Below are 24,790 nucleotides of genomic sequence, written 5' to 3' on the forward strand. Positions count from 1 at the left end.
TGAGCAGACTTTGAAGCTCGTGTCAGGTGATGGAGGCAGCATTAGTGCAGGGCTGGGAGACTGAGCTGGTCTGGGTTCCAGCAAACTTGGGGCCCACTCTTGCAGACTGCAACAGGGCTCCAGGCCCCCCTCCAAGCCACCAAGTTCCCAGCACAGTGCATGTGTGTGCACCTCATCCTGCTCTGTGGGTTGCTGGGGATTCACCAAGATGGGATGCCTAGGGCACCAGGCCCCTTCCACAAGCACCTTCTCTTACTTCCAATGCCCAGTGGCCACAAACTTATACCTCTTCCCAGATGGGGTGCTCTGTTGGGGAAGGAGACCAAAAGTGAAAGTGAGAGCAGCAGAAAGGAGATGATACTGCCTCCACCTCTGGGAAGCCCTCCCTGAAGCACAGAGGACAGCCCCTCTTTGCCCTTCCCTGTTACACCCACTGTGATTGCACCAAGCACATTTAGGCTCTACCTTAATTGTTGATGAGTTCTTGGAGCCTCCCTTCTGCTCACAGAGGCTTTTCTTGCTCATGTCTCCAGCCACAATATCCTGTGGGCAGCAGGATATGTCACAAGTGTAGACCTAAGCATCTCAGGGAGTAGAAGCCCTGGGCCTTCTCTCCTGTCTTGCCTTACCTGGCCAGGGGTCCTGGGACCTCCCTACCTAACCTTTTTCTGTGCGATCCCAGTGGAATAGGTAGGGAAAGGAATAAAGGTGAGATCCACCTCCACTCGGCCAACACAGCCTCTGACACCAGGAAGGGTGAACCCAACCCTATTGCAATGTCTCAGTGTTCTGTCTACCCACATTCATCCTGAACAGTCCCATGCTTGTCTTAACAAGGAAAACTGGCCTGCTGCTAAACTCCCAAGCACTAGCTCTGCAGCCCAGCCTTGCCTCTGGAGGGGACCTTACCTTGCAAGACAGAGTCTTGGCCTCAGACTGAATCTGCACCTCACCCGTCTCCCACCAACTCTTGGTACTGGCCATGGCCATGCTGCATATATATGGATGGAGGGTCATTAATTGCACAGAAGTGAACTGATTGGATGGAGGAAATCTGGTAAGATAGAGAAGTGCTTGTTGGATAAGTGAGAAGTGGGTGGATGGAGGGGAACTGGGTGGATGAAGGAGTACTGGATTTAGTAGAGGAGTATTGGTTGGATAGAAGGATACTGGTTAGATGGAGATGTAAAGAAGTACTGGTTGAATAGAAGGGCATTGATTGGAAACAGAGGAATTCACTGGGTGAAAACTTTTTGTAGATGGAGGTATATTGGCTGGTTGGAGGGAAATTGATAGAAGGCCACTGGTTGGATGGCAAGGCATTACTGGATGAGGGGTATTGATTGGATGAAGTTGTTTTGATTGGCTGGAGGAATAGTGTTTACATGGAGGGAATTGATTGATTGGAGGAGCACTGAATTAATAGGTATATTATTTGGATGAAGATTTATTGGTTGGATTGAAGGGAGTTGATGGATGAAGGAATATTGATTGGATGCAGGGACATTGATTGAATATAGGAGTATTGGCTAAATGAAGGAGCGATGATTGGATGGAGAGGCACTATTGAATGGAGGGACATTGGTTACATGGAGAGCTATTAATTGGATAGTCGTGTATTGGTTGCATGGAGGGGTATTGGTCAGATGGAGAAGCATTGACAGATGGAGGATAATTGACTGGATGGGAGGCACATTGATTGGATGAAGGGGCATTGGTTGGATGCAGAGGCATTGATTATATCGAGTAGTATTGGATGGATGAAGGAATCTTGATTGGATGGAGGGGCATTGATTGGATTAAGGAGCACTGGTTGGATAGAGACATTGGTTGACTGGAGGAGTATTGGCTGGATATAGGATCATTGATAGGATGAAAGGGCATTGAATGGATGGAGGAGCATTGATTGGATGGTGGAGTATTGTTCCAATAGGGGGCACTGATTAAATGGAGGAACACTGAATAATTGGAGGAGTATTGGTTGCAGGATTATTGATCGTATAAAGGAACATTAATTGGGCGCAGTAGCATTGATAGGATGGGTGACTATTGGTTGGATGGAGTCGCATTGATTGGATGAAGGGGCATTGATTACATGGAGGGACACTGATTAGATGGGAGAGCATTGGTTGTGTAGAGGGCAGTGATTGGATGGAGAAGTATCAGTTGGATCTAGTGTTGGTTGAATAAGGCAGCACTGATGGAATGGATGGAAAGGTGTTGGTTCCATGAAGGAATGGTGCCATAATGGAGGAGGGACCTTGCAGGAGAGGGGAGCCAGGACATACCTCGTTGGCCTGGGTGTATTGTTCCAGCTACTGGTGAATCTTGGAGATGGGCAAGTCTGGTTCAGACTTCTTCTTCGCACTGTTACTGGAGAGTAGAAGATATGTCAGGCCCCATGTCTCCCACAAGGCTTCTCCCAGCCCACCCAAGCCTCTCCCAGAGCCCCACTCATTCTCCAGATCTCTACCCTGTGACTCCTCTCAACCCTCACTTAGGGAAGCTTATGATCTGAGCCCAGAAAGCAGATACACAGACCTCTTCTCTGTGGAGCAGTTTAGGGACTCGGTACTGTCAATGAGTTGCAGAGGATGGAGACAGACACAGGCCTGCAGCAGCCGAGGCAAGACCCACCCTCCATCCCTTCAACTACTCCATCCACCAATCCAACCTCAAACACTTGTATCATGGGGGTTTGCTGAGCACCAGGCAATGGGGGAATAATAGACAAAAGCAGGGCCAGAGCCTGGTCTTCCTGTGGCTGGCATGTGCCATTGGCCTTTTGGGTATTAGTCCGGGAGAGGGGAGAAGATAGTGATTTGTCAGCTTGACCTACATTGGTTGTGGGGCTCAGGGTAGGTGAGCTCTGTTTGATGGTGCCCTTCAAGACAAACAGGCTGGGTGTCCTGGGCTGCTGATATTTCTGGTCTTAGAAAACAAATAAATAAACAGACATCGCAGGTAACCCCCTGCTTGTACCCTCCTGTCTCACCCAGCACCTGTGGGAACAAATGCGGTCCCCTCCATAGGCCTCAAGTTCTCCATGGCCCTGATATGCTCTAGTTCTGGAGCTGGTGGTGAGGGGCTGAGAGATCTGGGGAAGCATCTCTGGATCTTGCAAGAGGGTATCTGAGCCTTGCCCTCTCTGAGAATGTGGGCCCAGAAGGGGTTGCAAGGTCCACGGGTGTGGTGTGCTGACCCACACTGAGCTAGTCCCACAGGGCCCACAGAGTGGTACAGACAGCAAATGCAGGGTCATCCATGTGGTGGGGGTTCACCCAGACCCTCTGAGGCCCCAGAGCCCTAGATGTGAAAGTTGACAGGAAAGTGAGTTGGGAAATGGGATAAAGGTGGGGGACTCATCACCCGAGAAACCCACTTCAGAATGAGACCTTGACCGTGTCCAAAACAGCTTTCTGTGCAGGGGCCCCTGGTCCCCTTTGGGGCAGAATTCAGAGGATCTTGTCCTCTACATACCTGCTTGTGAGCACTTCATGGATTTTTTTTTAACACTTCCAGAGGCATCACAGAAACACCTCAAAGGTCTGAGGCCAACTCCCACACAGCCACTGTGCAATGAGCTAACAGCAACTTATCAATGTGATGGCCTTCTACAACCAAAACCAGCATGGGGACCAAAGACAGCAAACACAGGATTTTCAGGCCTGGACTGATTTTTCTCTAGGCCTAAAGTCCAAGAGTACACAGTGCCGCTGGGAGCTCCAGGGAGTCACCCAGGCCCTCCCTTCTGGGTGCTGAGTCCCTCACATGTCCTATCCACACTTTCTGTCCACTCGCTTCCCTGTGCCTCCCAGTGCTCTTCCTTGGAGCTGTCCGCTGCTAGAAAGAGGAATCCTCCCTGAGCCTGTGCTAGTTTCCCTGCAGCCTTCCTATCCCCACTTGTGCTGGCCCAGAGACAAGAACCATGTCCCTGGCACTGCACAAACCCCTCCCTTCCCATCTGGGAAAACCAGCCATCTCTGCTGGCCTTTCACTCAGCAGAATCTCCACCTGGCTACTGTGAGCACATCCCTGGAGTACCCCACATAGGAGAGGAGGGGCCACGGGCATACAGCAGCCACACAATCATAAAGGCCAAGGCTTCCTGGGCTGTGCCGACAAAAGCCAGGGTGTGGATTCTCATTACTGGCTGTGCCTGCTGCCTTTCCTCTTCAACAATCTCCTTAGTGTCATGAGCAACTCTCACTTGGACTCTTTCCCCCATCTGCTCCAAACCATGCATCCTGGCACAGCCTCTGTGCCTTGTGCTATGGCTGCATTCTCAAAGTCTTAGGAAGCCAGGGACAGAGCCCAAGACCTGACTCAGTGCTCTCCTGGTGCACTCCAGGCTTTGTAGCTACTTAGTGCTCTACTGCCCACAACCTTCCCCAGCATGACTGTAGAGAAACTGAATGACCAGCAGAACAAGGAGGTCTCTGGACACATAAATCACCAAAGAGCAAGCATGGCCAGGGCAGAGACCTGGGCTCCCTGCAGAGCAGCTCAAGACAGAATCCATTGGAAAGCTGGCATTGCAGGAGGTGCTGACCCCACCAGGAGCATGTGCACATGAATACACATGGGCTCACACATGGGCACACACAAAAACAGGTATGCACACGCATACAGGCACACACATTCACGGGCATACACGAACGCAGGCATGCACACACATGAGAACACACGAACACAGACATGCACACACATATGGGCACACAGGCACACATAGGCACACAGGGGCACACTTGCACACGTGGGCACACAGGAACACAGGCATGCACACATGAGCACACATGCATATGGGCAGTCACATGGGCACATGCAAATGGGCACAAACATACACACAGGCATGTGCACATGGGCACACATATACACGGGCACACACATGGGCACACACACAACCACGCACATACATGGACACACAAATGGGCATACACACATGGGCACACGCACACACGGGCATACACAAGCACACACATGAGCATACACACATGGGCGTACATATACACAGGAACAGACATGGGCACACACGGGTACGCACAAGCACACATAGGTACACATGGGCATATGCACATGGGCACACACATGCACACAGGCACATGCACACAGGCACACATGCACAAGGGTGTGTGTTCATGGGAACACAAATACACAGATAGGCACACAGGGGCACACACAAACCACACACATGTGCACACACAGAGGCATACACACATGGGTGCACATATACACAGGCACATGCATTGGTACACAAGCACACACACACAGGAGCACACATAGGCACACACAGGCATACACACATGGACACACACATGCACACACATGGGCACACACTAAAACAGGCATGCACAAGCATACAGGCACACAGGAACATAGGCACATATGAACACAGGCATGCACACACACATGGGCATACATTCATATGGGCACACACACAGGCACATGCACATGGGCACATATATGCCCACGGGCATGCACACATGGGCACACATATATGCAGTCACACACATGGGCACACACACAACCACACACATACATGGGCACACACATGGGCATACACATGGGCACACACAAGGACACACATGGGTGCACATATACAAAGGAACATGCATGGGCACACACAGGTACACTGGCATATGCACATGGACACACACATGCACACAGACACATGCATACAGGTACACACATGTGCATAGGCATGCACACATTCGCACGCATATATACAGATGGGCACACAAATGGGCACACAAAACTACACACATGGGCACACACAGGCATACACACATGGGCGCACATATACACAGGCACACACATGGGTACACACACAAGCACACACATACAGGGGCTCACACATGGGAACACACAGGCACACACATGGGCACACGGGCATACACACATGGACACACACTTGCATGCACACGGGCACACACAGGCACACGCATGGGCACATGGACACGGATACATGGGCATGCACACATAGGCACTCATACACATGGGCATACACACATGGGCACACACTCTGGCATAGGCACACGCACACAGTACGTTTTGCTGCTCTGCAGCCTCATACCCCACCTGCGCTTGGGAAGACTTCCCTGCCTGCTGCTCACTTTTAGGGCTCCCTTTGGTTTTTACTACAAGCAATGGAGTTTCTTCCTGTTACTTTGTGGCCCTGAGGGGAACCATTGTCTCCCTCCTGTGTCCAGCTATCAGAAGACCCACAGGTGAGGAGCCCCATACCTCACCCTTGGCTGGACATGCACTGGGTGCATCTCCACACATGTGGAACCCAAGAGTGAAGCTCTCCAATCAGCCCCGTGGGCCTGAGCCTCAGGTAAAGAGGAGGTGGCACATGGGGGCCTGTGCTCCACCCCTGCTGCCCCTTACCATGGATGGCTTGCAGGGTGCTAGAATGGGTCCCAGTCCAAAGCCGGGAGGTGTGGAGCCAGGGACACCCTGCCTGGGCTGCTCTGGGCTGCCCATGGAGGGCTGACTGTAGGAGATGCTGCAGGCTTGTACCTGTGTCCAAGTCATTCTGCTCCCCATTGGTGCCGGGGGTGAAGGGCAGGTTCCGCATACCGGCTCACTCACTTACCTCCCTCCCACCATCGCTGTGCTCCAGTTTTGTGGTCTTGCTTAGAGAAGCTTTTATCTTTATCCTAGAAAAGAAAAGGATGCTTTCAGTCGTGATTCCCAAATTAAATTCTGAAGTTCTCAAGATTGTGTTTCATGTGCCAGGAGAAGCAAATCTCTTATTTGAGCAATGAACACCTTTCCTGCACCCCAGGGCTTGGTTGTGTGAGGTTGGTCTCTGACTACAGAACCTTCACCCAGAAGCCTGGGGTTGGGCTGTGGCTCATCCCTGACTCTAGCTCATGTCTCATCCTGTGCACTGGAGGGACGCTCAGGATGCTTGTGTGTGTGGAGAAAGCAGAGGAGACAGACACATGCTACCTCCCACCCCACCCCTGCCTTTGTGGGAGGTACTGAACAATGAGAATAATGAAGGCTTTGCCTTCTCAAAAGAGAGGCATTGCCATGCATAGCCATCCTCCCATCAGGAGACTCGCTGTAGAGTGAAGGCTAGCAGGGCCTTCAGGGTAGGGCATGTCTTCCCCAGGTGAGTGGCTGGGCACAGCTCTGTCCACCTTGAGTTCTGAGTTCTGGCTGGGCACTTCTTACTCTGCCCATCTCACACTGGTTGTGCTGTAGCTTTGCCTTTTCCATTTCTGAACATGGACTTTTCCACTGTTCTAGAGGCTGCTGCACAGACCCCATCCCCATCTCTGCCCTCCCAGAGAGGCGGGAGGAGCCCCTGCAGGGTAGCATAGCCCCTTGCAGGCCTGAGTGCAGGGCGCACTCACCAGGCAAGAGACAGGACAGGGATTGTGAAGCCCTAATTCCAGCCCGGTCCCAAGGTTGGCCTTGAGCAAGTGTCTGCCTCAGTGGCATAATCCACTGGCTAGAAGACATGCCCTGAGGATGGAGGAGGGAGATGGTACAACACATACAGCCTTCAGAAAGCAGAGTTTCCATAATTTCTGTGGTCTCCTGAACTGTAGATGGGTACATGGAAATGGTATAACTCGTAGCCACGGAGGGAGAGGGAGAGGGTGGGGGAACCCAAACCTAAACCCAGGCCAGGGAGCATGCGATAGTGAGAGCACAGAGACAGACTCAGCCACTGCCACAGCTGTCAAAACAGGCTCCTCTCACAGACTAGACACTAGCACCAGAAGGGGCCCCAGCCCCCAGGCTGACCTAGGTCAGGCTGCTTAGTGGAGTCTTACAAATTCTAGTCAGCTACAGGACTGGACAGATATAGCAGCCCCAATCCCTGGCCTTCCCAGTACATGTCACAGTTGGAGCCTCCATAAATGGCAACTTCCCTTACATGGGGCACCAGCCATGTAAAGGCACAGCCAAATGGCAGATCCACAGAGAAGATGCCAGGGCAGCGCCCACCCACGCCAGCCAAGCACCTCACACACAGAAGTCCTGGGTGCTAAACCTTGTTGCCATCATGGACAGCATGGTCCCCAGAAGCATACTGCCCTCTTCTCCATCAGTAAGCCTTCTTTCCAGAACTTTCCTTAGGTAAGCTGCCAGCAAATACTGTGCAGTGGTCAGTGGTGCCTTCGGAGCACTGGAGGCCTCTGCTGCACCAGGACTGAGACACCCAACTGTTCCTGGGAGTAGCCCAAGAACCCCCAGCCACGGTCCTGCCTCCTGGGACCCATGCATCTTCTAGCATGACTGGTCAACACTGCATCCACCAAACCTGGCAGTTAATCAGAGACATCCCTGAGTGACCATAGGAGAGCTTTCCAGAACATGCTGCAAGCTCAGAGTGCAACTGGAATCAAAGAGAAGCTGGCAAGCAGACCGGAGCCATGGCAGTATGCCCACCTCTCCAGTGAGATATGGGGACAGGAGGAGGGTGCCAGACAGATCTCTGGGGAGATGGGGCCTTGGGACCATAACACCCACCCCAGCAGTGCAGGTCCCTCCAGGGCTTTGGGAGTGTTAACATCCATTCAAGCAGTGGCTGGTCCCTCCCAGACCTAGGGTGAGTAACACCCACCCCAGCTGTGCAAGTCCCTCCCGGCCCTCAGCCTGGGTGCCCAGATGCAGCTCATCTGCCACCTGGCTGCAGCTCATCTGAGCTTTTCTATGGCCCCCTCGGAGTGCGGTCCCCACCTGGAATGAGAGAGGCATCCTCCACGGGGCCAGGGAACACCAGGAAAGAATGGCGCACACCAGGAAGAGGCTACAATCCTAAACCCCTTCCTCCAAGAAAACTCCTGATGCAGGGGGTGGGTTCTACCAAACATTTGAAGAGGCTACCATGACTAATTTCAGAACCTGATGAGGGTATTCTATGAAAACAAAATTATAAACCAACGTACCTTATGAACATACACAGGCTATATAAAAAAAGACAACACAAATGATAGGACTAAGAATAGATTCAAGAATGCAAGAAATTTAAAAAGCAATGTATTTCACTACATTAAGAAAATAAACGAAAGAAAGTCATGTGCTCATTTTAACAGCTACAGAAAAGGCCTGTGATAAAATTCCACACTGTTTGTGGTGTGGGAGGATAGCCCCAAACTGATCAAGGCGTCCAGGCTGGACAGAAGGAACACTCTTCACAGGTCCATGGTCAAGGTAAGAATGCCTACAGGCACCCCCCGACAAGCACTTCCAAAAGAAAATCTCCAAATACACAATGAACACTTGAAATGCTGTTTCTCATCAGGAGAATGCGAATTACAGCCACCAGGAGATGCACACCAGCACTTCCACTAGGACAGCTGGGAGAAGACAGACTCTGCAGGCCCCAGTAAACACTGCCGAGGCTTCGAGGGAGAGCTGCTGGTGCATTTCCCATGGTGTGGTTGAAACAAATGTGTGTTCACAAACAAGTACAAGGATGTTCAAGGCAGTTTTGTTTGTAATACAAAAACGACAAATTTAAACTGCCTGTCCAAAGGCAAATGAACAACTCTAGAATACAAATGAAATACCACACGGGGTGTGCGCTGTGAGCACGGGGGGTGTGCAACATAAACATCAAGGGTGAGCACTATGAAAACAGGGTGCATGTCATAAACGCGTGGTGCTCACCATAAACACGGGGTGTGTGCCATCAAAATGGGGATATGTGGCATAAACACCGAGGGTGAGCATCATGAAAACAGGGTGCACGCAGTAAACACAGGGTGCATGCAGTAAACAAGAGGTGTATGCAGTAAACACGTGGTGTGTGCAGTAAACAGCAGAGTCACACGTGATAAACACGGGAGGTGCACGCAGCCTTGTGAAGGAGCCCCATGAATACAGTGGCAGATGAATCCAGCAACCAAGCTAGGAACATCTGTACCCAGGCCTCCTCTGGAATCAGACTGGGCTCAATCCCTTTCTTCACCCATGGAAGCTTCTAGAAGATGGCACAGAGAAGAAAAAATTAAATAGAGTGGACTTCTGTCTTGGAAGGTGGAGAAGAGTGAACACTGCTCAGAGCATTCTATGCACCACTGTCTAAGGACTAAGAGCCAAGGGATTTCCTTGGTTTTCCTTTCTTAAAGTGGGAAGTTTTTGCTTTATTCTATTAATGAAAATCAGGAAGAAGAACACAAGGAAGGACTTCCACTTCTTTTTTTTTCCTTGAAACAATCTCACTCTCTTGCCCAGGCTGAAGTGCAGTGACGTGATCTCAGCTCACTGCAGCCTATGCCTCCTTGGTTTAAGCAATTATCCTGCCTCATATATCCTCATATATCCTGTACACCTATAATTATCCTGGGATTGTAGGTGTGCGCCACCACGCACCGATAAGTTTTGTATTTTTAGTAGAGATGGCCATGTTGACCAGGGTGGTCTCAAACACCCGACCTTGGGTGATCCTTGTGCCTTGACCTCCCAAAGTGCTGGGATTACAGGTGTGAGCCACCATGCCCAGCCAGGAACTTCCACTTCTTAAACTTGATGTGAGAACCTGAGGAGCTCAGTGTTCACAGCATCAGGTGAACCTCAGTGCAGACTGCATGTGGCAGAGCTGAGAATACAGAGAATGCAAATTTGCTGCTTCAGAGCTACACCTTTGGTGGGAGGAGATGAGAACAGTGTGTTCTACAGAGAAGAATAACACAGGGGAGGGGCAGGGCAGAGGCAGCATGCAGGCATATGAATTGGGTGGTCAGGGAAGCCCAACTGTTAGGTAAGCAGAAGTGGTAGGAGCTTGCCAGGATATGCTGGCTGTGCTGAGGTGGCCAGCCACAGGCCCCTTGCTCTGAGCCCTAGGACTGGGAAGAGAAGCAGACCCAAGTCCATCAAGCCCAGAAAGCCCAGCTTCCTCTGTGATGCTGCTCTATGTCCTCTTCTGCCTTAGTGAAAATATGGACAGAAACCACCCTCTCCAGGAGCCCACATGGGCCCACAGCAGCCTCAGGGCTATCTGAGCCCAGCTTTGTCCTCCTTTGCTCTCGCCATCAAACATGGCCTCCTGCTCCTCCGGAAGCATGAGGGTGAGTTCTGGGTTCTATTCTGAATACAGACCCCATCCCAGACCTACTCATGAAGCCACAGCCTGAGGTGGGACACATTGAGGCCCAGCCATGAGCCTCCCAGCTTCTCAGCTAAGGTCACTGCTAGAATACTTGTCTTGGGAGAACGTAGCTCACAGCTCCTCACTTGCAGCACTGACAAAGCTACCTTCAGGGAGGGGCCTCAGACCAGATGTGTCTGTAACTGGTGCAGACTGTGGGGGGTGGGTGTTCCACTGAGACTCACTGGAGGGTTCACATGCTCAGTTCTCAACTGCAGCATCCATGCCTGTGGGTGCCACCTCCAGTGTCTCGGCCTCCACAAAGCTCACCAGCTCTGATTGGGGCTGCAAATGTGGTTTCCTAACAAGCTCCAGATGCTCAGGTGACTCAGAGGACACACTTTGAGAACTACCAAGTGGAGCTCAGTTGGCTGTGAGGCTGTCTGTACTCTGAACGGCATGCAAAGAGCACAATGAAACAGGATGACTGTGCCATGGGGTGAGATGACACTGTTCTCTGTGGCACTGGACACCTTTGGATCAGAACAAACTCAACAATGCAGACACGTGCTGGTTCTTCCTGAGGCAGCTCTGTGGTTCTGGGACTCCATGTTCAGCAGCGGTGAGAGACCGCGTCTGCAGGATGGGCCCTGAGAGAATGCCCAAGGAGGATCCCTTTCTCTGACATGCCTTCCACTGTGCTCACTGGTGCAGCCAAAGGGACATGCACAAGCCCTCAGGTCAGCATGGCCTCAGGATGCACTGCAGAGTCATGGGCTCTGTTTCCGTCTTCCATGTATATGTCACTGAGATCATGATGCTTTTGGAAAAATCTAAAAATATATTGTTTTTGATAACATAAAACATATCTGGGGAAGAGGGAGTTTATGGTAGAAAACTGAGCAGAAACCATTTCAGCCTGTACCAGGAGAAGGCAGGTCAAATGTGTGCACCTGAGTTCTGGTACTCTGGGATCACTTCCTCCCTAAGGAATACAGCCTCTTCTTATAGCAGCTGCAACCAGGAGTGTGTCTTCCTAGGCATTCCATTTCAAGCTACTGTGTTATTTCGCTAAGAAAGCTCCACTAGGCCTGAGAGCTCCCTACTCCCTGTAATGCACTTAAAATTTGTCTGCCTCCGTGAGGAAAATGCCTGGCTTTACCATGAGTAGTTGGGAAATAAAAGAAAATAGGACAGGCTGGGTGTGGTAGCTCATGCCTCTGATACCAGCACGTTGAGAGGCCAAGGCTGAAGGATCACTTGAGCTCAGAAGTTTGAGACCAGCCTGGACAACATGATAAGACTTCCTCTCTATAAAAAACACAAAAAGTAGCCGAGTGTGTTGGTATGCTCCTGTGGTCCCAGCTATGAGGAAGGCTGAAGTAGGAAGATTTCTTGAGCCTGGGGTGGGTGGCGGGGGGGGCGGTGGTGCAGAAGGCACATGGGGAAAGCGAGCTGAGATTGTACCACTGCACTCCAGCCTGGGTAACAGAGCCAGACTCTGTCTCAAACACACACACACACGCGCACACACACACACAACTGAACCCAGAACACAGCTACCTTACTGGAAAAGCCTAGTGTGAAATCCTTGTGTCCCTCATGGCACATGTGTGAACAGAGCTTGCATGTACAATATCAAGTGTCTCTTCTTCTTAAGCAAGAGAATAACTCAAAGCAGCTGAGAGCACATGTCAGCACTGGGGCTTCCTGCAAATCATGACAACCTGCCTCATGAGCCAACATAACCTGCTCTCTGTTGCTCTCCTGGCCTTTCTCATGCTACCCTGCCTGGACAGCCTTCCCGTAAGTCCACTAATGCAGGGCTCCACCATGCCCAGCATGCTGGTGTGTCAAGTGGCTCAGAGAACCACCTCCTCAATAAGCATTTCAGACCTGAGCCAGAAGAGCTCCCTGTTCCCTCCACTGCTTATTCATCTTCATCAGACCAGGCAGAGAGAAGACTGGGAGTGACAGGTGCTACCTTGCCATCAATGCCTGGGCCAGCATCTCCTTTCCCCATGTGCCTTCCTCATCCTACCCAGGCTAGCACTACCACCCTTACCCTAAAACCTGCAGACACGGAGGCTGGGATCCTCTATGAAGCACAAGCCAGGTTCATTCAGCAGTCCATTTATGCAGCCACTCCAGAACTCCAGCATCAGACCCTCAAGGGCATGACCAAAACGTATTTGTTCCCAGAGTACAACCCAGGTGCAGAAGCCAAGCAACCCTTTCACAGATGTTTTGAGGTCCTGGAACCCCCACCCACATCACCCCTGTGAACATGACATGTTTTTGATCCAAAACACAGCCCACTCCTCCACACTTTCAGGGTGAAACCATACCATACACAACCTCTTTGGGAGACAGTGCTCAGTGGAGGCATGGAGCATGCTGAAGCTGAAGCTTGGTGGCAGTGGCAGGAGCTCAAGAGGATGGGGGCAGGGCTTGGGCTGTGTGGACAGCATTCTGCACCATTGCAGAGCAGGGCTGCTCCCCATGAATGCTGAGTCCCAGGACCCAACCCCACACGATGAGGAAAATGAGACCAAGGTGGCAACATAAAGCTATCCCAACACTCTGAGCGCTTAGCCACAAAAGAGCAGGAACCACCAGGAAGTGTGATCTATCCTCACACCTTTCTGCCTCACTGCTGAAGGCCATACATTAGCATTCTGAACCCCCATCTCCTCAGGAGCTCAGCAGGATACACCAACCCACCCACCAAGCCCAGACCCTCCATAGGCTTCACAAACACATGTCCTCATGTGTGAACTCGGTAGTGTGGTGCTGACGAAGCACCAGCTTCAGCTCATCCTTCACTGGTGGCTGCAAGCCATGGTACCCACCCGGCCCGGCACAGGGCATGAGGAGCTCAGGACAGAGCAAGTGGGAGCATACACTCAGACACTGCCCAGACATCAAGGGTCTCAGAGCTACTGTCATTTAGCACCTGCATATGTCCGTGTTCACAAAATGCTTCACAATTAACCAAAAAGAAGTGAACTGAATTGCCACCATGTTGCTGCTGAGAGGAAATTCATCTGGCTGGTTATGTTCACATGTGGAATCCCTGCTAAGCTCACACCACACCAAACCCATAACATGAGCAGAGAGGTGAGCTGCAGCACAGCAGCACAGGAAGCAGCAAGAGGCCTTGCAGCAGTGACCTGGGGACCAGAAGGCAGCCCAGAGCAAGCAGCAACCAGGAACCACACTGAAGGGAACCTGCCTACCAGGGACCTCAGAGAGTCAGACAGGTCACAGATGAATGGCCTGCCACACACGCCAAGCAGGGAGGAGGAGCAAGGAGGCATGAGGATCAAAGGATGTCAGCAACAGGATGGCAAGAGATGACACGCATCCTGAACAGCAAGGCCCTGCTTCACCATTCACTCCACCAACCACTACTGTGCCTGCTGCAGAGACAGGAAGATGACTCAAGACAGACACCTGACTTGTTGACAGTCACAAAGAGAACACATGGCAAAGCCTGAACTTGAACCAGGATCTGTCCAACTTCACATTCGCTGGGCACACCCCAAAACTCACATCTCCCTGAAACTGCAGGACAGGAAGTTTGTGCTTTCTAACACCCCAGAACCTGGCAGCACCCACCAATACTGCAGAACAGGAAGTTTGCACCCCAGGAAACTGCATCACCCCCCACACTGCAAGGTAAGAAGTTTTCATCCCAGGAATCAGCATTAACCGCATATTAATAAAATGCAGTGGTTTGGATTTACATCCCATTTTCCTATTCACATTTAGAATAAACCAAAATTGGAAGTAACATGCCCCAGCACTGCTTGCAGTCAGGATACCTGAATGTCTGACAGGCCTAACGGAAGCCAGGAGAGAAATCCTGTATTCCTGGGCGTAGAAACGTGCAGCCACATTGAGATTCAGGGCAATTTCTGTACATAAAGCTATCATTTAATGCTTAACTTTGGTTCCCAATGACAAATACAAAAAAAGCAAGGCCAATATTGGAAAGATCACTCCTTACCACCGTCTCCACCCCTGGCTGCAGACAGAGGCACAAGGAAAGGGCCAGAGGGCGGAGAACAGGCCACGTGCGGGCAGGACTCCATTCCCGCCTCATCCCCCTCTGGGTGCAGTGAGCATGCAGGGGTGGGACTGGGGCAGCATTACCTTTTCCCCAGTCTGGTTCTCCACCGTGTTGCTGCTGAGGGGAAAGTCTTCCTGCTGTGGTGCTTTAGGGCACCCACTCTTGGGCATTGTCCTGCTCCTCACCTGATCTTCATTTACATGGCCAACGCTTCATCATCAACCACCTGCTTCAAAAGAGAGGACACAATTCACTGAATTCAGAGGCAGCACAAAACTGATCCACTCTCACACTGTCCTTGACAGACCCAGCAACTGGTCAAGGCAGGCAGCTGTTCTGATCAGGGCTGGGGCCGGTACCAGGCCCATGAAGGGACTTCTCAGGATGTGCCTCCCATAAAGTGGTCACCAGCAACAGGAATGGCAGCTTTGAGCAGGAAGGAGAACAGAGAGGGCTCAAGCACTTTGTGGTGGCAGAAAGGGACATATGGTCTAGGGTGTGGCTTTGTTCTGGGTGGCAGTCAGCAGCACTTGGATCCTGGGTCCCTGCTGGTACAGGCTGCACACAAAATGGTCATGTGCCACAAGGCAGTCCCTTCCCTGCAGCACAGGTAAGGTCACAACATGTAGTGTAGTACCCCAGCCCTTAGGTCTGGCAGGTCATGTCCACAGCCTCAACCTCACACCCCACTCACCACCTGAGAAGTAGCTCCTGTCCCCACCAGGCCTGTGCTTTTTGCACACTCAGTTCCCTAAATTGGTTGGCAAAGGGTGTCTCTGAGGGAATCCGCAAGCTCTGAGGTCCCAACTTCACACTTATGGAAGCAGATGCCTTCAAAGGGATTCAGGCTCCAGCTTGTGTGTTTCCCAGGAAATCCAAGGACACATACTGTATTAATCATGTTTTATTTTTATTAATCATATTTTATTTTAGGAAATTTTGGCATCTTAAAAAGTTTCTGCCCAGGAAGAGAGTGCCCCTCTCAGGGCTAGCAAACTCCTAGATTGCCAAGGGCTCCCAAGCAACCCAACCACCTTCTTACCCAACTCCACACCCAAGCCAAGCCCTGCCTGAAACCAGCACACAGCCAGGTAAAAAAGCCAATCCCTGGCCTGAAGCCATCGCAGAGCCAGGTAATACAGGAAGCTAGAAAGCATCCCTACAGCACAAAGCCTGCAAGAACTTTCCAAAGTAGCCACTCCTGAACTATTTGCTCTGCTCTCTCCCACTCGTCCTGCAGAAAACACAACAGGCAGTGGTGGAGGCCTTCCTGAGCCCCTGCTTCCGACTCCCGGCCACCATGGTGTGAGGTGGCCCATCTGTAACACACGGTGCAAGCACACTTCTTCCTTCCCAGCCTCGTCCTGGTCTCTTCTGTGGTGGCACCAACTTCACCACACCATGCCCAGCATGGACACTCTTAGGAGCATGGGCCTCCTCTCTGCCTGCAGGCCTTCTAGGTTTGTTCATCATCACAGCCAGGCCTTCCTGGTGCACTTACAAGAGGAATGGGGGAACACCTAAACCCCCACGCCCAAAGCCACTGTCCCGTCATGTCCTCACCACATCATCAGTTAGAAAACATTTCATACAAACCAATCTGTGCATGCATCTCTGCTCTTTTTGCCACAGCAGCACCTCTGTGCACGACCATTCCAAGAGAAGTAGCTTATGCAACATGCTCCCCTATATTTACCATCTTGCTCACCCACAAAGTGTGGCTTTTGAAACACAAGGCTCAGACACAACTGTGGGTGGCAGCGCCTCTCTAAGCCTCTCCCACTTGCACCTCGTCAGCTCAAGGTTACAGTGTGTGCCACCTGCCCCTGGATGCAGGCTTGGGTGAGACCACAAGATGCTTCTCCTCAACACTGTCTAACAACCTGCTTTGTCTTTCCAAAATAAATGATAAAATCTCACAAAGTGCTGTCTTAGTACTTAACTGAGACAAGAACATATCTAAAGCTATTCTGGAGAGGACAGGTCAGGTCAATGTATTCACTGCCTGACACCTCCACCTGCAGTGCAGGTGAGCAGGTGTTTCTATCCACCATCCCTGATGGCTGAGGCCAGAGATATTTTCTCTCTCTACTGGAACCTACTAATTTTACATTCTTTTCCAATTTTCCACCACAAAACTGGAATGTCTCAGCATGGAGAAATGGCATCTCAACACCTGACTCAGGGAAGGCTGTTCAAACTGATGGGTGTGAAATTCCATGTTAATGTTTAGTAGAAGTTTAAGGATTATCAGGAAGTAATGTTTTTAAAAATCCAGACTGCCTGCTCTCAGGATGGAAAAATGGGGTCTTCACCATTAGAGTCCACTGTCCTGATCCCAGATGTGAGTGTGTGACCCATGTACATACCCAGAACAGCTTTGGCATGGTCAAGGTGAAAACCACATGGCCTACGGACAATGTCTGGGTCCTGACAGTGCGGGGGCATATCACTTCACTCCTGAAACACCTGATTTTCTCCATGTCCCTAGCTTGTTGCTGTTCCCAGGAACCTTTCCCAATGGACCAGGGATCTGAGAGTCCACTCAGGATGTGGAGGAAGTGGGTTGCACCCATCAGGCAGAATATCACAGTGAACACTCCTGGGGCTCAGGAGTGTTGTCCCAGTTGTGTGCTGTTTTCTGGAAAGAGATGTTTCTCCAGCCACCAGCATGACAATAGCTAAGACCATCCAGGTCGCTGCCGTTCCAGGACCCTCATGTTCACCTGGCCTTGGCTACAACATGTTACCGATGGCAACATTAAGGATAGCAGCTATGTGCTTGAGGCCCTGTAACCCCAGCCCCCGCCTCTCCATGAACAACCACGCTCATCACAGTCATCGAGATGGGTGACAGCTGAGATGTGCTGCTGAAGCATTTAGGTGGATGTGGATGAAGCTGGTTTTGATGTAGCTGCCATCTAGACCATCCTGCACCTCCCAGGACCTGTCTGCAGACACCAGGTATGCAGCATGTTGCCCACTCTAGATACTTTTTCAATGAGAGACCAGATGAGGACAGAGGCTCCGGCTGCTTCTGTTCTCTTCCAAGACTTGCCATCCCAGTTCTCCCAGAAGCTGCCCTAGTGATGCCTCTGGCACCTCTGGCCCCCGCACTACCCTGTGTTCCTTATACTGGGCTCAGGGCTTATCAGCCTCGCCCCTTGCCATCAAATGGCAGAGCCAGACGAGGGCCAAGACAGTGTTACTCAGCCGTGTCAGTGACTTCTCCCAGGGGCTGCACAGCACTCTGGAATCAAGCCGACAGGCTCTGCTGATTCACTGGTGGTTACACTGAGTGCTGCAAGGTCAGTTTAGCAAAAATCCCAGGAATTTCAGCCTATCTGGGATAATTGAAGAGCAGGCACTGGTGGAGAATCCAGAGCTGCCTCTACTGGGCTTCAAAGTTGGAGGTCCCCTCTTTAGACAGTTCCTCAGCTGCCCAGGCCTGGACCCTATGCCTTCTCATCAAGATGCTGCACAGCTGGCCACAAAACAGGGGCCACTGGATCTCATTTCCGGGAGAGACTCCTACCTGAAAGGTGACTTGGCTGTCCCTGCCTAGACTCATTTTAAGTGCAGCTTAAATCTCCCTCATTTCCAAATTATCAAGCAAAGTCTATTTTAAATTCATGAACCGTGAGTCAGCAGGAGAATGAAACATGCCTGGGGACACTGAGGCTAACTCACACCCTGTGCTGAGTGGCAAGGCATGGCCCACGGGAAGCGAAATGCAGAGCCGGCAGCTGAAGGGGCTGGACAGCACCTGGCCCTGACCAGCCCCAGGCCACACATTCCCTGTTCCCTCACCTCCAGATGGCAATCGCCCCAGCTTCATGGATTGTCAGGGTCACAAAGAGTCCAGGGTGGCAAGAGACCCCCACATGAGCCACTGGCATACTACCTGACACAGAAGCCACAGCGCCAATCCTGTGGACTCACGAAACTTGCCGATTACCAGGCAGCCTCACATCTGTGCCAAAATAGCACACAACTCAGCCCAGAAGAGTGAACAGTGTCTGTGGCCAACTCTGGGATCCAGGGACAGCTGATGCTGGGAACAGCTGTCCTTGTCCTGTGACCTCTCCACACTGCAAGAGGCCCTGCAGCCCATAGGGGAGCCACCTCTCCCACCATGGGGCTCAAGAGACAATCCTTCTACTTGGCTGGCAGGACAGACATAACAAGAACAACGATGCCCTGCTCCTCCCTGAAGGTGGCTTCGAGAGCACTCAGGCGTGAGAGGTGCTGTCAAGACCAGCCCAGGGAAACCACAGGGCAGGTTTCCCAGCACCCACCACCTGCCAGCAAGCACAGAGCCTTCATCTAAACCATCCAGGCACTGTGTCCTCCCCCTCTGCACACACAGGAGCCCCACTGTGATTCCCTCTGCACCACAGGAGACGCAGTGAGCACCAAAGAGCCTTCCTCCAGGACAAAGCATGACACAGAATGGGTTACATTGACAGCTGCAAGGTCAGTTTAGCAAAAACCCCAGGAATTTCAGCCTATCTGGGCCCTTCAGCTCACAATTGAAGAGCAGGCACTGGTGGGGAATCCAGAGCTACCTCTACTGGGCTTCCAGGATCAGAGCTAGGCCAGGATGACCCTGAGACACCTGTGGGGCAGGGCAGGATGTGGAAATTGGGGCTGTGGGGTGGGGCCTGTGGGGAAGGGGCTGTGGGGCAGGGTGGGGAGTGGGGAGCTTAGGGGCAGGGGCTGCCGGGGAGCACTCCTTACCAGAGCCCTTGACATCACCAGGGAGTTCGTGGAACATGGAGATTCACAGGTCCACTCAGACTTTCTTAATCCACACTTGCACTTTAATCATGTTCTGTTCTGCATACTAACATCTGAGAAGCACTGTACAAGAAAAAACTTGTAATGACACAACTCATTCTTAAAACTCACAGGAAAAAAAGACTTATTCGGGGTTGGGTTGAAATTCCCTTTCAATAAAGGGATGGAATGTAAGTAGAGTTGACCCTTGAACAACCTGGCTCTGGGATTGCACTGCATGGGTTCACTTATACGCAGATTTTCTTCCACCTCTGCCACTCCTGAGACTGCAAGACCTATCTCTCATCTACCTCTTCTGCCTCCTCAATGTGAAAACGAGGAGGACGGAAGCCATTCATGGAGATCCACTGCTGCTACATGAAGCTTAAGCCTATTTTCTCCTCATGATCTTAGTATTTTCATGTCTCTAGCTTGCTTTACCCTAACAATAAGAGTATAACACACATAACATACAAAATGTGTGTGTCCAGCTTTATGTGGTCAGGAAGGCTCTGGTCAACAGGAGGCTGTTAGTTAAGTTTGAGGAAAGTTAAAAGCTATACACAAATTGTCATCTGCACAGGAGGTTGTTGCCCTCAACCCCTGTGTTATTCAAGGGTTCACTGTAATTTGTATTAAAACACCAAACCCCCTTCCACCTGGGTGAGTCTCTCTTCCTGAACAGTTGTGAGAACATTACTCTCCACAGACTCCCAGAGAGAAAGAGAACACTTCAAATTCAGATTGTCTTCCACAGTATTTTGATAAAACAGGCCTTTAAGTACATCCTGGGCAAATGTTCCTCTCCTTATATAAGTTAACAACTCCACCAACCACTAGTTTGTTTAACAATCATCTAAATATTGAATGGTGCCCAAAGCCCCTGAGAAGGGCTCTGACTCAGCCCCTTCCCCCTCACACAGGCACTTGGCCTCAGAGGCCCAGGAGGAGGGAGGCGTCCTCAAGCAGAGAAGACGAGAAGTCAGCAGCCAGGCGGAAAAAGGGAGGGAAGCCCTTCAAGGGAACCTTTCCAAGAACCTTCAATGTCAGCTCCAGTTCCAAAGACACATATGACTGAGAGGATCAAACACCAAATGCCTGTTTGCCTTGAGGGGGCCACTGGGGAGAGTGAGGAAGGGGGAGTGAGGAGTAGCTGGAAGCAGTAGTCCTGCGTGGCACCAGAGCTTGCTCCCACCTTGGCCCTGGGCACAGCCCCACATGGTGATGAGGCCTGGCCTGCCTGCAGCACAAGGCCATTCTCTAGATACCTAATCTTTATGTGAAGTGTTCTTTTATTTGTTTGTTCTCATCCAGAAACCCTACTTGGTTTTTTGTTTGGTTTGGTTTGGTTTGTTTGTTTTTGTTTTTGTTTTTGTTTTTTGAGACAGAGCCTCGCTCTGTTGTCCAGGCTGGAGTGCAGTGGTGCCATCTTGGTTCACTGCAACCTCTGCTTCCCAGGTTCAAGCAATCCTCCTGCCTCAGCCTCCTGAGTAGCTGGGATTTCAAGTGTGTGCCACCATTCCTGGCTTTTTTTTTTTTTTTTTTTGTATTTTTTTAGTAACAGTAGGGTTTCACCACGTTGGCCAGGCTGGTCTTGAACTCCTGACCTCAAGTGATCGACTTGCCTTGGCCTCTCAAAGTGCTGGGATTACAGGCGTGAGCCACTGCACCCCACCAAGTAGTTTCTTTTAGGTGTTGGCAGAAAAAGCCTGGGATGTGTTACTGGTCCCTGAGCCTCTTCTCTGTTAGCTGTGGCCATCAAAATTCCAATGTGGTTCATGGTAAACTCCAGAGTGGCAGATCCACCACTGATGTGCTGAGAACCTAAAATGGCCAGAGGCCACTGGGATCCAGAACAAGCCAGTGATAACCTGTCACCTAATGATAAGGGCTGATGGCATAAGACTGCCATCCTTAAGGGAGACTTCAGGTTCTGTCCAGCAGGCATCAGGGAGCAGTGCAGTTGACAGTGGCTGACTGGGAATGAAACGATGAAGACACAGACATGTGATAACTGGCTGTATCCCAGAAACAAGCAAACAGAGCATCCTGTTGGTTACATGACACATTTAGGTCAAAACCGAGAGACCAGGCTGGTCATGGTGGTTCACACCTATAATCCCAACAGTTTGGGAGGCCAAGGCAGGCTGTTTACCTGAGGTCAGGGGTTCCAGACCAGCCTGGCCAACATGGTGAAACCCTGTCTCTACTGAAAACTACAAAAATTATCTGGGCATGGTGGCAGGTGCCTGTAACCCAGCTACTTAGGAGGTTGAGGCAGGAGAATCACTTGAACCCGGGAGATGGAGGTTGCATTGAGCAACGAATGCGCCATTGCACTCCAGCCTGGGCAGCAAGAGTGAAACTCCATCTCAAAAAATAAATAAATAAATGAAAATGAAACTAAGAGACCAGCCACAGACCGGCAAACCCTTTCTCACTTCAAATATCTTATCATTCCCCTAAGGAATACTCCCTGGAAGCAGAGACACCTCAAACTAGTTACTTTTAGGAATAGGCTATAAATTGGATGCCCAGATGTGATCCTTCTTTCCTAGTAGCTAAACTCATATGAGGCTTCTGAACCCTTGCCAGGGATGTTTAGGAAGGTCCTCAGGCCTCCAGCCAGTACGAGCAGCCCAGTAGTTAATGGACTTGGACAGGCAGCATAGTAAAAAGGGGATTGGCTCATGACAAGGAAATGAAAGGGAACACACCCCTTCAAGGAGCTGGATCTAGGGACACAGGCCTGGCTCTGGGATGCTCATCTCCCACCTTCTTTTACACTCTGTGGACCTGATCCTCTTCAGCCACGGCTGGTTTCCTCACCATGGTGGAAAGATGCTAACACCTCTCTTCACAATTCACCCTTCTAGCTCCAGGACCCCAAAGGCAAAAAGTCTCTTTGCCAAATACAAATCGAGATGAAGGACTTAACAGGTTTGACTTTCTGTTCCTGAGCTAATCAATGTGGCTGTGAAGGCTGGGCCTGGGCCTGGTCCACATGATCAGGAGCCACGAGGAGCTGACTGGATGGGTCTTGCTGAGCAGATCTCAATATAATCATCAATATGGTCAGCAGCCAAGCTGGCCCTCTATGACCCCTGTCACTTGATATTCATACCCCCAGCCAGTCCCTCTCATGTGGTATAAGGGTGGATTTTAGTTACCAACTGCATATGGCAGAGGTGACAGTCAATTCTGAGATGAGGATAGAAAAGGCCGTGGCTCCTGCCCTCTGGTCATTGGTTCTGGGGAAGGGCCCACGTGAGGAGGAGCTGAGGCCTCCTGGCAACAGCTGCATGAGTGCTCCACCCTGGATGTGACGCAGGTCCTTCGGCACCAGTCAAGTTTCAGACGACCACAGCCCTGACCATCAATCAGTTGGACTGCAAGATCATCCAGTCCAAGAGACTAAACAATCCAGTCAAGCCACTCCCAGATTCCTGACCCTCAGAAACAGAGTGAGATAAGTATTTGTTGTTTTAAGTTGCCATGTTGGTGAACTTGGAATGCACTGCCCAGGGCTGTGGGGGTTTCTATCACATGGAGAGGACATAGGCTGTCCCTTCCATGGCCTTAAACACCTGTCCGAAGTCCCACACCCAACAGTCTAAAGTAACACTGAGAAATACATGATTATTTAGTCATCCTCAAATTCCTGTACAGGTTTCTTACTAGTAGAAAGGGACTATCTGCTGGGCACAGTGGCTCATGCCTGTAATCCTAGCACTCTGGGAGGCTGAGGTAGGTGGATCATCTCAGGTCGGGAGTTTGAGACCACCTTGACCAACATGGAGAAACTCTCTCTACTAAAAATACAAAATTAGCCAGGTGTTGTGGCACACGCCTATAATCTTAGCTACTCAGGAGGCTGAGGCAAGATAATCGCTTGAACCTGGGAGGCGGAGTTTGCAGTAAGCCAAGATCCCACCATCGCACTTCAGCCTGGGCAACAAGAGTGAAACTCTGTCTCAAAAAAAAAGAAAGAAAGGGACTTTCCATCTTTTTGTTTTTTTGTTTTGTTTTGGTTTGGTTTGGGTTTTTTTGTCTGTTTGTTTTGGAGAAGCAGTCTTACTCTGTCACACAGGCTGGAGTGCAGTGGCATGATCTCGGCTCACCACAACTGCCACCTCCCAGGTTCAAGTGATTCTCCTGCCTCATTCTCCCAGGTAGCTGGGATTATAGGCATCTGCCACCACACCCAGCTAATTTTCCTATTTTTAATAGAGACATTTCATTCACCATGTTGGCCAGGCTAGTCTTCAACTCCTGACCTCAGGTGATCCACCCACCTTGGCCTCCCAAAGTGCTGGGATTACAGGCGTGAGCCACTGCACCTGGCCCTGTATTTTAAAGAAGAATAAAATCTGGTTGTACATGGGATGATTGAAGCCCAGTTAACAAGTGATATGACAAGAAACTGTTTCCTAAGAAAGAGCTTCAGGAAGAAAATTTACAAAAATTTACAAAGATGAGTTTGTTTATTTTCAAGCATTCCACAAAGTAACGTGTTTTATGTAAGACATCCTCGTATTCACACATAACTTGTTGTCTGCATGACTTAACTTCAGCAGGAGGAGTCCCCGTGGGTGCAGCTTTGGCAGTCATTATGGGTGTTGCAGTCCAAGAGCTCCAGAGGCCAGGCTAACTATAAATCAAATGATCCTCCCACTTCAGGCTTCCAAATAGCCAGGACTACAGGGACACACCACTACACCTAGCTAATTTTTGGGGGGTATTTTTTGTAGAGATTGGGTTTTGCCACATTTCCCAGGCTGGTCGCTGGTCTTGAACTCCTGCATTCAAGCGATTGGCCTGCCTTGGCGTCCCAAAGTGTTGAGATTACAGGCATGAGCCACCACACCTGCCCAAGTTGT

The 24,790-nt window shown here is 50.8% G+C and overlaps 1 pseudogene; it reads right to left on the reverse strand.

Annotated features, from left to right (window-relative positions):
* The window catches only part of LOC134729852 (lymphocyte-specific protein 1-like), a 100,539-nt pseudogene that overhangs the window by 532 nt on the left and 75,217 nt on the right, over positions 1-24,790 (reverse strand).

This window comes from Pan paniscus, chromosome Y (genome assembly GCF_029289425.2).
Source record: "Pan paniscus chromosome Y, NHGRI_mPanPan1-v2.0_pri, whole genome shotgun sequence".
Lineage (NCBI taxonomy): Eukaryota > Metazoa > Chordata > Mammalia > Primates > Hominidae > Pan > Pan paniscus.